A 16,363-nucleotide genomic window follows, 5' to 3' on the forward strand; every position below is an offset into this window, starting at 1 on the left:
GTTAGTTGAGCTCCTTGGTTCTGTGAGTTTATAATTTTCACCAAATTTAGAATAATTTCAGCCATTACTTTGTCAAATATTTTTTCCTTCTCCCCTCTCTCTGGGACTCCAATTACACACATGCTAGACCACTTGATCTTATTTTACAGTCCTCTGTCTCTCTGTGCCTCATTTTAGATAATTTCTGTTGTTAGTCTTTAAGGTTACTAATATTTTTTTCTGCAGTGTTTAATCTGTGTTACTCTCATTCAATTTATTTTTCCATTGTATTTTTCATCTTTGGAAGTCTATTTGTTGTTTGTTTTTTGCAGGGAAAGATTAGCCTGAGCTAACATCTGTTGCCAATCTTCCTCTTTTCTTTCCCTCCCCAAAGCCCCAGTGCATGGTTGTATATCCTAGTTGTAAGTCCTTCTACTTCTTCTGTGTGAGCCGCCACCACAGCATGCAACTGACAGACAGGTGGTTCTGTGACTGGGAAATGAACCCAGGCCACCGAAGCAGCTAGAGTACCAAACTTTAACCACTAGGCCCTCAGGGCTGGCTCTATTTGTTTCTTTTTTATATCTTCCACTTATCTCTTTCTCGTGTTCTTATTTTACATACTTGAGTATATGGAGCATATTTATAATAGTTATTAAAATATTTTAAAATTAATGTATAGTAAAAAACACTTTTTTGGAAGGTGTATAGTTCTATGAATTTAAGACATTATACATTGTGTAACCATCACCACAATAAGAATACAAAACACTTCCATTACCCCCAAAAAACTTCTTCATGCTCTCCCTTTGTAATGACTCCCCACCATAACCTCAAACCCTGAAACCCACTTATTTGTATTCTGTCACTAATTTTGTCAGAGAGTCTGTTTGAGAACTTTGTTTTTTGGGGAATTTTGTCTTTTTGAGAATGTCATATGGGTAGAATCATAGAGAAGGTAACCTTTTAATATTGACTTCTTTCACTCAGCGTAGTGCCTTTATGACTGGTTCAAATTGTTGCATGTGCCAGAAGTTGAGTTCTGTTCCATTACATGGACGCACCGGAGTTTACTCACTCCCTTGCTGAAAGAACATTTGGGTTGTTTCCAGTTCTTGGCTATTACAAATAAAGATGCTATGAACGTTTATGTACAAGTTCTTGCGTGAACATGCATTTTCATTTCTCTAGGCTGTATATCTAAGAGTGAGATTGCTAGGTCAAATGGGTGGCAGAGGTTTAACTCTAAACGAAACTTCCAAAACTGTTTTCCAAATGTCTGTACCGATTTGTATTCCTACCAGAAATCTGCGAGCATTCCAGTTGCCCTACATTCTCACCAGCGTTTGGTATTGTCATTATTTTCTGTTTTAGCCATTCTAGTAGGCGTGTAGTAGTATCCCATCATGGTTTTAATTTGCATTTTCCTAACAGCTAATGATGTCGAACACCTTTCATCTGCATATTTGCCTTCTGTGTATCTTCCTTGGTGAAGTGCCTCGTCAAGTTTTGCCCATTTTAAATTTTGGTTGTTTGTTTTCTCACTGTTGGATTTTGAGTTTTCCGTACATTCTGGATAGAAGTCCTTTGTTGTCATGTAATTTGAAAATATTTCTCCTAGTCTGTAGCTTGTCTTTTAATCCTCTTACCAGTGTATTTCAAAGAGCAGAAGTTTTTAATTTTGATGAAGTTCAACTTGTCATTGTTTTCTTTTATGTATTTTGCATTTTGTGTCATGTCTAAGAACTCTTTGTGATGAAGATTTTCTCCAATGTTTGCTTTAAAAAGGTTTGTATTTTACATTTAGATATATATTACATTTTGGGGGTGTTTTTATATGTGGTGTATAGATCAGTTTTTTAAAATTTATTTTTTCCCATGATGTCCAATTGTTCCAACACCATTTGCTGAAAGGACTGTACTTTGTCCATTGGATTGCCTTTGCAACTTTGTCAAAAATCTATTGGCCATATTGGTGAGAGTCTATCTCTCAATGTACTGTCCTATTCCATTGATATGTGTCTTTTCCTTCATCAATACCATACTGTTTTGATTAATGTAGATTTTTAGAAAGTCTTAAAATCAGGTAGTGCGATTCCTCCAATTTTATTTTCTTTTTCAAAATTGTTTTGGCTTTGCTGGTTTATTGGTCTTTCTGTTAAAATTTTAGAATCCATTTGTCTATGTCTATAAAAAAATCATTCTGAGATTTTGATTGGAATTGTGTTAAATCTATAGATCTCTCTAGGGAGAATGGACATCTTAACTTGGTGGCTCTTCCAATTCATGACCGTGGTATGTCTCTTGCTTTATTTCAGGCTTCTTTAGTTTCTTACCTCAGCTTTTATAGTTTCTAGCATGCGGATTCTATCCATGTTTTGTTATATTTATGCCTAAGTATTTTTTTTTCAGGATCGTGTAAGCTGTATTTTTAAATAAAAATTTGGTTTCTAATTGTTCATTACTAATATACAAATTTGATTGATTTTTGTGTTGATTTTTAGTCCTGCAACTTTGCTAAACTCATTAATTAGTTCTAAGAGAACTTTTTGGGGGCAGGTTGCTTGGGATACTCTACACGGACAATCATGTCATCTGTAACGGGCAGTTGCATTTCTTACTTTCCAATCTGTATGCCTTTATTTCTATTTCTTTCCTAATTACACTGTCTAGGACTTCCCATATGATGTTGAATATGAGTGGTGAGATTGGACATCCTTATCTTGTTCTTTAGGGGGGAAACATTCAGTATTTCACAAATATGATGTTAGGTATATGTATTTTATATTTGCCCTATATCAAGTTGAGGAGGTCCTAGTTTTGGGGGAGTTTTTATCATAAATAGATGTAGGATTTTGTCAATTGCTTTTTCTGCCTTAACAAAGGTAATCATGTAATTTTTCTTGTTTAGACTGCTAATATGATGTATTACATCAATTTATTTTCAAATATTGAGCCCGGCTTGCATTCTCAGGCAATGCTAAATCATGCTTTTAGTCATGATATACAATTCTTTTTGTATGTTGCTGGATTCGACTTGATAATATTTTGTGAGGATTTTTGCATCCATATCCATGAGAAAGCTTGCTTTGTAGTTTTCTTTTCCTGTCCTATTGTTGACTGGTTTTGACAGCAGGGTAATGCTGGCATAATAAAATGAGTTGGGAAATGCTCTCTCCTCTTCTATTTTCTGGAAGTGCTCATGTAGAATTGGGGTGGTTTACTTTTTAGATGTTTGGTAGAATTCACCAGCAAAACCATCTGTGCTTGGATTTTTCTGTTTTGAAAGGTTTTTAATTATGAATTCAACTTTGAAAATAGTTATAGGGATGTGCAGATTATCTCTTTCATCTTGGGGAGTTTTAGCAGTTCTTGTTCTGTAGGATTCTTCCATTTTATCATTGTCAATTTTATGTGCATAGAGTTGTTCATAGTATTCCTTTATTATCCTTTTAATATCTGTGGGGTTTGTCGTGATATTCTTTCTTTCATTCGTGATATAGGTTATTTGTGTCTTCTCTCTTTTTTAATTTGTCAGTCTTTCAAGAGGTTTATCAATTTTATTGATCTTTTCAACTATTCTTTCAATTTCACTGATTTCTGATATCTCTGCTTGTGTTGGGTTTATTTTGCCATTCTTTCCTGGTTTCATAAGATGGAAGCTTATATTATTCATTTGAGGCTTTTCTGATCTAAAACAAAATTTGTTTTCAAATCAAAATAGCTGTTTTGATGCCTTTTTCTACTCCATCTTCCCTGTTATTTCTGGGTCTATTTCTATGGAATGATTTTTCTTCTAGTTTGGGGACAAATTTTCCTGTTTTTTTTGTATGTGTAATAATTTTTGATTGGATGATGAACTTCATGAGTTTTACACTGTTGAGTGCTGGGTTTTGGTATATTCCTTTAACTAAGCAATTTGGTGCTTACATGTATTTGTTTAACTTTGAAGGAAAAGTGTTGAACTTTTTAGACAGGCAGTTAAGTTACTTAGTTTGAATTAGTGGGTTAGTTTGATTCTTTTGAGTTTTGTTTTTAGGATTTTTAGGCAGGTATCAAATATCCTTTGTTCTAAGGCTAATTTAGCTCCCACTCCTAAGGCCTGGCCCATCTGCGTTCTCTACTGAACGCCCTGTGTTTTGAATGATGTCTCTCCACTCTCTCTGGAGGGAAATGGACCAAGTCCTGGCCCTGTGTGAGCTTTTGGAATTGCTCATCGTACAGTTCCTCATTAATGGCTCTTTCCTTGAAAGTCATTCTTCTTGGCCTTTTGCGGGTGTCATTCTATTCATGCTCAGATTGGTATTCAGCCCAAGACTCAAGTGGACCCCTATTTAGATTTCTAGTTTTCTTTCTCTGTGATGCCTCCTCCTCTTGGGTATTCTCCCCCACAAATTCTAGCTACCTTGGCCTTCCTGAACACCAATGTGTGCTTCCTCGACTCTGTGCGATTGCAGGTCTCTGTTTGGGTTCTCCTTGCACCATGGACCAGAGTTGCCTCTACCCTGAGTAATACTGAGGTTCACCTTATTTGTTTCCCTTTTCTCAGAGATCATGATTCTATGCTGCCTGTTTTCCAACGTCTGGAAAGATGTTTCCAGTTTATGTTTTGTCCAGTTTCTAGTTCTAGATGTCCAGTTTCTAGTCCAGACATTCTTACTCTCTTATGGCTAAAAGTGTTTTTGTTTTCTCTGAAAAAATATCTTTGTTATGCCCTTGTTTTTGAATAATTGCTTAGTTACGCATACTAGTTTAGTGAAAACATATTTGCTATCAGTATTTTGAAAATATTATTCCACTGACTTCTTATTTCTGTTGTTGTCCTTGAGAAGCTTATTGCCAGTCTCATTGCGGGTAATCTGTCTTTCTCTTAAAATGCATTAAAGATGTTCTCTTTGCTTGGTGTTCTGCTATCTGTCTAGATGTAGTTTTCTTTGTGTTTATTCTTCTTGGGGTTTGTTAAGTTTCCTGAATATGAGTATTCACATCTTAAATCAGTTCTGGAGAATTCTTTTCTTTCCAATATGGCTCCTCTCCATTGTTTCCATTCCGTTTGTCTTCTGGAACACTAATTAGAAGTTTATTCAAATTTTCTTCCTATTCCTAAACTTGTTTTCTTTGCTATGTTCTGGATACTTCCTTCATCTCTTTCTTCTAGGTCACTAATTATCTCTTCAGCTGTGCCTAATATAATATATATGCATCTATTATATATAACGTGTATTATATACACATATGCATATTACACACACATGTGCACACACATTCCTCTCTAAGTTCTATTTGGTTCTTTTTCAAATTCAAATCGGCCTGGTCTCTGTTAAGAGTGTCTTATTCCTCATGTGTTTAATTTTATCTTTTGTTTGTTTGAACGTTTGAAACATTCTTATTTTGGATTTGGCGTGCAGCAACTCTGTTATCTGCAGTTTTGGGGACCTAATTCTTCTGGGTGTCACTTATCTTGGTTCTTGCACACACCACTTGTGTTCTTATACATTTTGTAATTTTGGATTGTGAGCTCACGTTGGGCCTGGGATGAGGTGATGTTTCACACAGAGTATGTGCATTTTCTTCTTGCAGTTTCCCTAAAGTGTTACCTTCTGGGGTTCACTTTATAATAATTTCTTGGCTTGAAGTTTCCTGCGGTGTACATGTGTAATATAAATGTTAATCCCAAATCTGTCTGAGGATAGGATTGCCCCCTCCCCCACCACCTAGATTTTAGGCCAAGAGAGACAAGTGTCTTTGTCATCTCCCTTTGTCACTGGGAGATTTTTCTCTCACTCCACTCCTTTACTGAAGATGTGGCCTTCAAGGGCTGGGCTGTAGGCGGAGGTTGATGTGGACCCCAGTGTGGGCCCAAGGCCTTGTCTCTATCCCTGTATTGTTCTTAAAACCTCAGCCCCTTGGTTAACAAGATTTGCATGTTCCCAAGGTAGATGTGGCAGCATCATCATTATTCTGATTTTCACTTTCCCTTTTGTGTTTGGCTTTTAATTTTTTATGAGCTCATCCAGGTGGGGGTGTCTGTTTTATTTTAACCAGCATTTCTAGATGTTTTATAGAGGAAGGCAGGCTAGTTTCTAGGGCTGCTGTAACAAATTACCACAAACCGGGCGGCTTGGCACACAGGAATGTCTTCTCTCCCAGTTTTAGAGGCTGGAAGTCTGAGAGGATGGTGTCGGCAGGGCTCTGCTCCCTCCAGGGCAGGATCCTTCTTTGTTTCTTCCTAGTTTCTGGTGGTGGCTGGCAATCCCTGGCATTCCTTGGCTTGTAGGTGTAGCATTCCAGTGTCTGCTTTTGCCTGGCCTTCTTTCTGTATGGGTCTCTGGGTCCAAATCTCCCTGTCCTTGCAAGAATGCTAGTCATCGGGCTTAGGGCTCTCCCTCATTCAGTATGGCCTCATCTTGACTTGATTACATCTGAAAAGACCCCATTTCCAAATAAGGTCATATATACAGGTTCTAGGTGGACATGAATTGTGGGAGGTCACTATTCAATGCAGTACGGATGGTTTTCAAAATACCTAGTCTGCCATAGTTCCAGAAGTTCAAGTCCTGCATGGGCAACCTGCAGTGGCTTCTTGGAAGCACTGGCACTAATTGGCAGCTGGGTCTGTTGGAGGCGCCCTAGGCTGGAAAGTACAGGCTGGGCTCTGGTCCTGATGTTACGACTTACCTGCTCCATTCTTTTCAAGGTGCAAAAAAAGATGGGGACCTCAGATCACCTGGACTTTGCTGAGCATGTGTAGTCAAATCTAAGATGGTCCCGAGGCCCTTGGTTGCCCTGTCTTCACCTCTGTTGCCTTGTGTGCTGCTTTACTTTTTCTCCATCTCCCTCACCCTCTATTCTGTCTTTTTTCTGCCTCAAAGGCAGGAATATTCAGCTGATGTTTGGCACATAGAAGAAGGCAGGGACTATGAGTGACCCTCTCTAGAATAAAGCCAGCACTGCGACCATCTTCTGCCCACACGATCTCTTGTCTGATCCGTGATAGGAACGGAACATATTCACTACAAAGGAGCTCAGCTAGTGTGACACTGTCAGTTCCCCCACAAATATGCATGGGAAGCAGCCCAGCCCCTTGCCTATGAGCAGCCATGGGGTGCAGCTGGCCGATCAGTGATGAGAGGATGGGAATTGCTCCCTTTCTACCCCTTCTGCATTTGTGAATCTGTTTCCAATTTCATTGTTGATCTTTCTTTTGCTTTACTTTGGAAATTTAAAAATGAGCAGGCCTTTTATAAAACCAGGAGTGGCTGGTCAGGAAAGGGATGAGAGCAGAGTGTGGAAAGGGAGGTAGCATGGCTGTGGGTTTTGGGGATGACGGCTTCTGCTTTCAGGGTGGGGATGGGGATCTCAGATCAGAGATGGTGGCCACCCAGAGATGGTGGCCACCGCACATCAGTACCATGGGGATCTCAGTTGCTGGCAGTCTCCTGGGAGAGCCCAGGGTGTGGGGAGTAGAGTTCCAAACAGGGACAGGCATAGGCTTTGTGGGTGACAGGCAGGGGGAGGCAGGGGGAAGTAGAGAGAATTCAATGCACAGAAGACTCTGGAGACCAGGAGAGTGTAGTTAGTTGTCCTTGTTCTTAGGGAGAGCACAAGCACAGAACTCTCTTGAGAGATGAAAGGGGTCAGGTCTGCAAAGAGCTGATGGGTTCATTGTTTTCCTAGAATCTCCTTTGCTCATTTCACTTTCCATGGGGCATGTGTGTGTGGGGAGCATATTCATTGGGCTGGAGATATATTCGGGCCCCTGGGGCTTTTCTTTGAGCTCTGACAGGGGTGGGACTTTTCTGCTTCCCTCATCACTTCAAGGAGCATGGAGCGCTGGCCTTTTGCATGTTAGGCTAACAGGAAGGAGCCTTGGGGAGGGCAGAGCAAAGAGACGAGACTCATGGCACCATTGCAGAGTTAAGGGTGGTCAGCCTGTGCAGGACAAGGTATGTTTGCCAGGTGGATACTTCTCTCTGAGCCTAGACCTGGATGGAACCCCCTTCCTTCATCTCTCAGGATCCCAACTTTCTCCTTGCTCCTTCCCCCCTGGGTTGGGACAAAGCCAGTGGGACTGAAACGTTGGCTGGGGCCAAGGATGAATAAGAAGTGGGATTCTAGGGTGATAGCAGAGAGGTTAAGAGAAGGATGGGGCAATGGTGGGGAGGAGGAAGAGAGAGGAGCTCCTTCTGCCCATTCAAGGTGGGCTTACTTGGCCCAATGGGAGATTTTGGGGAAAATCAAAGGATCCTTGGCCTCAATCTCTGGACTGCTGTGTGTGCTGAAAGGTCTAACAGGAAGACTTTATGGGTTTGATCCTTCCTTCCAAACATCCGGGGCATAGCAAAGGGATCCTATACCCACTCCCCAAAGAGTGTGGATGGGGTTCTTTGTACCCGACTGTAAGCCTTGCTGAGTAAGGCACTGGAACGCGAAATGAGTGGGACCTAATTCCTGTCGTTAAGGAGCTCAGATATCCAACACTTGTGTCAGAACCTTCATTTACGAGTCCTCAGGGTGATCAGTTTTATGGAAACTTGCTGTGGGTTGGCAGAGTCCACCCCCTCACCCCAACACCCTAGGGAATATCTAAAACATGGGCCGGAACTGGCACTCCTTCCGTCACATCTTAATAAGTTTAATGAAGCCAAGGCAACATTTGCCAACATTAATTCCAGACTGGGATCATGAAGTGAACTGTGCTGGCATGTTCTTGGCCGCAGGAGTTTCTGACAGCTTGCTCTGGGTGGCCCAAAATGGGTCGAACGTGTGCCCTTGTGTTTTCCATCTGGTGAAGCACACCTGCCCACCATTCCTCACGTAGGTGTACCAATTTGCAGCAGAAAATGCTACCTACACTCATCCTTCCAGAGTTGTCACTGTGCCCTTCTGCAGAGGTGTTTGCACATCTCTGCTCTGACCATCCACCCCTTCAAGCAGGGCCTGGAGACTTTATGCTGGGATGCAGACCTGCTCGAGTGTGCCCAGCCTAAATCCCAGGCGGAAGCAGAGTCCTGCCTCCCTGTGCCTGAAGAGAGTCACTGTGAGTGAGAGACAATTTCCTCCTTGGCAAGGCTCTGCCTGTGTTTCTCCTGGCTGCTCAGTCCAGCTGTGTGTTTAAGAAGAGATGAAAACAGTGCCCATGGCAACCCCTGAATGTTGGCTACTGTTCCATCTCAAACTGAACCATTTCCAACAGTCTTTTAGTAGACCTGACTGAGTAGCTTTGGAATCTGTGAATTCCACCTGGACAAAGTCATGGAACCATCAAGGGCACTGGGCTTCATAGAGACAGCCTTGTTGGCAGTTCCGGGCCACTGTCTTTGGGTGTGGGGAGTGCAGAAAAGTGATAGGCTACGTCTATGAATGGGAAATGAGCCCTCCGTGGGCAGAGAGGAGAGGGTGATGGTGAAAGTATGCATGATGTGGAGGGGAAAGGGACTCTGCTCTCTGAGAGGTGAGTCCAGCTGTGAGTGATGAAAGGGGAAGGACTGGAGACCTGGTCCATTCGAGGCCATGCAGCCCTGTCTCCCATCAGTGCAGTGATGCTGTGGTCACCCCTGTGTCATCTAAGCTTTGTCTGTGAGCAGAGACTGGGTACCTACTGTGGGTTCTGTTTGGGAGCCAAACCTATGTGAGGACAAGTCCAGAGCTGGAAGTCAGCACTAGAGTGAAGGTGACTCAGTCGAAGGCTGATTCAGCTGAATCAGTTAAGACTTTTCATCTCAAGTACCAAAACCCAGCTCAAACTGGTTTAAATGAAAAGTGACTGAATGAGTGAGAAAATAATGAATAAGGCTTACATTGACTTGTATAACTGACACGTCCATGGATTGATTGATCCAATGTCACCAGGGCTTAGTTTCTCTCTCTCACCTCTTTTCTTCTCCATGCTGGCTTATTTCCCAGGTTCTATGTGTTGGCAAGACAGCTTCCAGCAGCTCCAGGCTCATATCCTTCCAGGCTCAGGTACAGCAGAGAGAGAAGAGGCCTCTGTTTGGCAGCTCCTCAAACAATTAAACACAGTCATCCTAAGACTCAGCATTCCACAACTAGGTGTATACTCAAGAGAATCGAGAGCATGTGTCCACACAAAAACTTGTACCCCAATGTTCATAGTAGCATTACTCACAATAGCTGGAAAGTAGAAACAACCTAAATATCCATCAACTAATGAATAAATAAATAAAAAGTGGTCTATTCATACAATGGAATATGATTTGGCAACGAAAAGGAATGAAATATCTCTATCCACAAGGATCCCACGGTGTAGGTGGGGAGGGAAGAAGGAATTGTGAGCGAATAATATTATCCAGGGAACAGTGGTCTTCTGTCTCATCTGGATGGCCCACTCTCCCCATGATATGAAGGAATCTAGGTCCCTGGACAGGACAGGAGGTCTGAAGGCAAAGACTAGACTGGGAGTGGAGCCTGCAAGTATAGAGTAGGGAGGGAAGACATGATCAGAGAGGCAGCATCCAGGGGCCAAACCAAAATCCCAAAAGAAGAAGGCAGCTCAGTGGGCTGTCACTGATCTGTGGAGCTGAGCAGAGGAAAACTTACACCAACAGCAGGAAATGAGCTGAGAATGCCAGCCTGGGCAGAAAGGTCCAAGTCAGAGGGTAGCACAGGTTGAGAGAAGCCCCTGAATCATGTGGTACCACTGGCTGTATGGGGGTGAGGTGGATGCAGATAGGGCACCAGGACAGGGGTTTTCCCGGAATATTGTGCCTCATTCCATAGGAGGCAATGAACAGAGAGTTGATGCCCCTGTGGCAGTGCTGGATGAGTAAATGGAGGTCCAGACAAAGGAGAAGCTCACTCTGGTCAGAGTGATGAGGAGATGGTTCAATGCAGGAGAAGATTGGAGGGTGCCCTTGAAATATCCGTAGACATTTGACAGTCAGAAAGGTGGTAGAAGGCCTTCCTGGTTAGGAAAATAGCTTGAACAAGGCAGAGAGTTGGGGCGCACCCTATAAGGGGAGAGTGTGGAAGTTTTCATGCCAGTTGGGGAGAGCATAGGTGTCTCCACATCAGATAGGGGGAGTGTGGAAGTCTTCACACCAGATGCAGAGAGTGTGAAAGTCTTCACACCACATAGGAAGAGTGTAGAAATCTTCACATCAGATCAGGAGAATGTGGAAGTGTTCACACCAGATGGGAAGAAGTGTGAAAGACTTCATACCAGTTGAGGAGAGTGTGGAAGTCTTCACATCAGATGAGGAGAGTGTGGAAGTCTTCACACCAGATGCAGAGAGTGTGAAAGTCTTCACACCACATAGGAAGAGTGTAGAAATCTTCACATCAGATCAGGAGAATGTGGAAGTGTTCACACCAGATGAGAAGAAGTGTGAAAGACTTCATACCAGTTGAGGAGAGTGTGGAAGTCTTCACATCAGATGAGGAGAGTGTGGAAGTCTTCACACCAGATGCAGAGAGTGTGAAAGTCTTCACACCAGATAGGAAGAGTGTAGAAATCTTCACATCAGATCAGGAGAATGTGGAAGTGTTCACACCAGATGGGAAGAAGTGTGAAAGACTTCATACCAGTTGAGGAGAGTGTGGAAGTCTCCACACCAGATAGGGACAGTATGGAAGTCTTCACACTAGATGGGGAAAGTGAAAGTCTTTAAAGTCTTCACACCAAATGGAGAGTATGGAATCCTTCACACCAGATGGGGATAAGGGTAAAAGACTTCACATGAGTTGGACAGAGTGTGGAAGTCTTCACACCTGAACAGGACAGACAGGAAGTTTTTTCACTGGGAAGGGAGAGTGCAGTGAGATGCACAGTGCCCTGAGGATGGGGCCTTGAAGCTCCAAGGTCTGAGAAATGGGACTCAGGTTTGAGTGAGCTTATTTTTGGAGTCCAGGCTGGAAGGGCAGGCATGAGGTACTGTGGTACGTGGGGCATGAGACCCAGGGTCCACCAGCACTCACCATACCATTGAGGCGAGGGTCCTAAGATGGGGCTTGTGGGTCCTCTTGAAGGGAGAGGGACACAGTGCGGCGCAGAGGTGGGGAAGCCAATTGTACCCAGCATGGTGAGTGTGGAAGGTGGTCTGCCATGCCCTCTACCATGGGGAGCAGCAGGACCAGCCTGCCAGCACCAGGCACATAGCCAACTCCCGTTGTAGGAGGGGCCTGGCCTGAGCAAAGGCCAGTGTCAGCTGGGGCCAGCCAGTTGTAGGAGGCTCTAGTCAAGGGGAGGAGGGTGTTGGGCAATGGCCTGGAAGGTCTGGAAGCTCAGAGTCAGGCTGAGGCGAGGCCCCGCCCACCAGCCAGGTGGAGCTGGAGCAGCTGGAGCAGGAGCGAAGCTTGTCCATGCCACATGGGTGTTTAGGGCTCACCTCTGGAGCAACACGGCCTGGGATTTTGGGCAATACAGGTCCTTGGGAAGGAGCGACAAGCCCAGCATTCATTCATTCATTCATTCATTCATTTTACTCTTTTTAGCTTTTCATTCAAGCAGCAGATCTTCTTGAAGGTGCTATGTTAGGGACTGCAGCAAGCTGACCCCGTCCCTGCCTGGCCCTGTGGAACTCACTGACTGCAAAGGGAGACAGACAAGCCAACTAGCTCTTCTCTCTCAGAGTGACAGGGGCAGTGCGGGAAGCGGGGAGTGCAGGGAGCTGAGAGAGAGGGAGGAGGGGCATCTCTCCTTGTGTGGCAGTGGTCAGAGAGGGCTGCCTGGAGGAAGCACTATCCAGGGTGAGACCTGAAAGGCCCATGGGAATGAGCAGTGGGAAGTGGGCGGGAGGTGTCTGAGGCAGAGGGAACAGCATATGCCAGGCCTGGAGGCAGGAGAGAGTAGGCAAGGATTTTGGGGAGCATTGAGGAGCCCAGTGTCATGCTGTGCTTTGGGTACTGACTGTCTTCCCCACCCCAGATGATGGAGTTTTGCTCCCCTCTCTCCCTATAGTCACGGCTGCTGACAATCCCTCCGATGCCGATGACCTCGGACCTGGTGGTGGTCTGCCGCTGCAGGGGGAGGGAGGAGGCTCTGCTGTGGGGCCTGGGGCGTCAGGGGCAGGGAATTGGGGGGCGCTGACTCTGGGACTGAAATCCTGGGTGCGTCCGCGGCCAGAGCATCTGCAGTCTCTGGACAGGGCCTGGCCTTGCTGAGCCTGGAGAAAACACCGCATGTCTAGAAGGACGGAGGCAGCTGGAGACCCCACCAGAGGTTGCCGGGATTTACATCTGAGAATCCAAAGATGACAAATGTCCTTCCTAATTCCAGGTCGGTGGAGGGAGAGAGGGAGATGTAAGCCGGGCATGCCCCGCCTGCCAGCCGCCTCAGGTACAGATGAAGAGCAACGAGGTTTATTTCCCTCCTGACACTCGGCTGAGGCTCCCCCTGTGATTTAACTCGCCTCCATCCCGCCGTGCACCTTGGTGCAGATGAAAGGGTGATGCATCAAACATTAACAAGCTCCAGGCCCGGAAGGTGGTGTGCAGGCTGCAGGCGCCCCAGCCGGCCTGGCCCCATGCCCACCGTTCCCACCCGCCGTGCATCCTCGCTGGCTGAGGATCAAACAGTGCAGACGTGGCACAGGAAGCGGAGCCGCGGGCAGGGGCCTTCTCTGTGCACACGGCCCCCCAAACATGAAAGCAAGCTCCGCGAGTGCCAGAAACTGACCACAAATCAATATTTCTCAGTGATATGCTGCCTCACGCCAGTGAGGTAAGAATGTTCTAATGAACGCAGGTCCTTTCCCAAGCAGGAAGGAGTGGCTTTTACATTTTTCTCCCTCCTCCGCATCTTTCTGAAGCTTAAGGCCTGCAGTGTGCCAGTCGGCGGGCAAGGGGGTGTAAATATCTATTTGATCATCCGCGGCATTTAGGAAGCTGCCAGCAGGAAGAGTCAGGACCTGATGCCTCTGAACCTGCACTGCTGAGTTTGATGCTGGGTCAGTTCTGAGGGTCCTGCTCCCCAGCAGCCATGCAGCCCACACGTCTCCCCAGGGAACATGCATGGCCAGGCGTGCGGCTGACCTTCCAGGACACGAGCTCAGATTTGCTTTCTTCCGCTATGGCGTGTCTGAATGCCCCACCATGAGCTTGTCTGCTGCACCAGCGCAAAGAGGGAGGGTTGGAGAGGAGAGGCGGGAGGGCTGCGTCGGCAGGTTGGGCTGTGGGAGACGGCATGCGTGGGGAGGGCCAACAGCTGATAAATCTTGGACACGGTCGACAGTGGGAGGCAGGGACTTGCTTGGCAGGCAGTGATGGGTGAAAGCAGGAGGGCTGGGTGCAGAGACAACAAGCAGATCTTGGCCCAGGCTCTGCAGTATTTTTATTGCGAATTCTTGGGTGAAGCTCCTTTAAAAGGGTGTGGACGGAGTTGGTGGCATCTGGCAGATCCCAAGGGTTTTGTGGGCAAGAGGTGAGTGGAGGGAGGTCATGAGGTCTGAGAGGGGCCCCTGGCTCCCCGATCTTCATCACGCTGGAACCAGGAGGTCAGAGGACATCTCAGGGATGCTCTTGGGAGCTCTCTGCCCTCTTGGTGTGAGGGCAGGTCTGGCCCTGCCACTTATTAACTGTACAAGTGGCCAAGGCGACTTGAGATTGGGTTTCTCCACTGCAGGATTATGTAAGATAAATAATAACAGTGCCTCCCTGCTCTTGAGTACCTACTATGTGCTGGGACCTTTCATGTCTTATCTCAGGCAATCATCCCACACCCTGGAGGTGGGCTCCATCTCGTTTCATGGAGGACTCACATGAGGCCTTGGGGAATTCATTCACTCATCTAAGCTCAGAAACCAGGAACCTGGACTGGGCCTCTCTGGATTCAAGTCAGAGCTCTTTCTACCTACTGCACAGCTCTAATGTGTGTGACCGCGCCCAGCTCAGCACCTCACACGGAGGAGGTGCCCAGGAAATGTTAGCATGAACACTGCCCTCCCTCTCACCCCAAAGCCTCTCTTTCCTCCACTCTCTGGATATGCTCAGTTCAACACATGTTTATCGAGGCCTCGTCTATGCCCACTGCTGAGCCGAGGCGGAGATCTGTGCTCCCCTCTGCAGGGCTCCCTGCCCAGCGGCCACATTTGCCAACCCCGAGGGGTATGGTCACGTGGTGAGCTCTTGCTATCAGAATGTGAGTGGAACTGACACACATCATAGCCGACATGGTTGAAACCGGGCATGCTGGGAGGGTGAACATGGAGCTGTTGTTCAATGGGTAAGCGTGTCAGCGGTGCAGGAGGAAAAAGTTCCAGAGATCTGCTGCACAACAATGTACATGAAATTAACACTACTGTACACGTAAACTGGGTAAGATGGTAAATTTGATGCTTTCAATTTTTTATCACAGTGGAAACCAAAATCCAAACCCGGATGTGATCTCTCTGCAGAGAGGACTCCAAGGGTGGAGTGGAGGGTGGAGCCACAGGATGGATGGAGTCCTTGAATGAGCCTGTGGAAGGCGGCCCACCAGGAGCACCAACATTGGACGTGACATGAGTGAGACCTCAACGGTTACTGTGTCAGGCCACCGAGATTCTGGGTTTATCTGTGACAGCAGCTGGCATCGCCTCCACTGACCATGGGCTTCAGAGATGGAGACGGAAGTCCCCCCTTCCCTCCGGAGTTCACAAAGGTCGGAGGAGATGGCAAATGTAAAAGGCTGTAAACCAAAGTGGGTGGGTACCTTCGGGGCACAGGGAAGGATGTGGAGGAGCCAAGGGAGGGGAGGTCTCATTGGGGGTTGGGGAAGAATTCGTGGAGGCTGGGCTGGGAAGAGGACATTTCAGAGCTGCTAAGGAGAGGAGAGGCCACCCAGGAGGGGAGCCCCATCTGAGCAGAGGCACAAGAGCTGAAGTCCAGGAGATGTGTCAGAGGCCCTGGGGCAGTAGTAGGGCCAGGTCGTGCCAGACTGAAGAAGGTGGGCTTGATTTTGTAGGCAATGGGAGCCATAGAAGGTTAATGAGGGAGAGTATGACAGATATACTGTGCTTCAGGCAGGCTCCTCCAGTTGTCATGTAGAGGCTGCCTGGAGCAAGAGACGTAAGATGTGGGAGACAAGAAGGCTGATGGGGGATGGAAGGGAGAAGCCCAGGAGGGTAGAACCCCAGGACCTGGAGACTGTGAGGAAGGGGAGGCTGTGCCCTGCATGCGAGGTGGCACCTTTCACAGAGACCGGGAGCCCAGGGAAGGGACATCAGGATGTAGGGGGGAGACAGAGCCAGAGTTTGTTGACCCCAAAGTGGATGAATGTCCCTTTGTGTGGCCGAGGCCGAGTCCTGAGAATCAGCCCCCAGGCTCTGCCCTTCTCTTTGGTAGAGTCTGGAGCTTGTCCCTACCAGGGCAGATGCCTCAGGGGGTGCTGGGTACTAGAGGGCCCCCCAGAATGGCTGTGGTAGCCCCACTCCCAGGCCTCCTGCCC

General features: G+C 46.5%; 1 long non-coding RNA gene across 1 annotated transcript in view; it reads left to right on the forward strand.

The window, feature by feature from the left end:
- The window catches only part of LOC106782035 (uncharacterized), a 73,196-nt gene that overhangs the window by 39,822 nt on the left and 17,011 nt on the right, over positions 1–16,363 (forward strand). The window contains exon 3 of the long non-coding RNA XR_011433835.1: positions 15,333–15,577. This is a non-coding gene — a long non-coding RNA (uncharacterized lncRNA). The remainder of the gene's footprint in view (positions 1–15,332; positions 15,578–16,363) is intronic.

The sequence above is a fragment of the Equus caballus genome, chromosome 1, assembly GCF_041296265.1.
Source record: "Equus caballus isolate H_3958 breed thoroughbred chromosome 1, TB-T2T, whole genome shotgun sequence".
Lineage (NCBI taxonomy): Eukaryota > Metazoa > Chordata > Mammalia > Perissodactyla > Equidae > Equus > Equus caballus.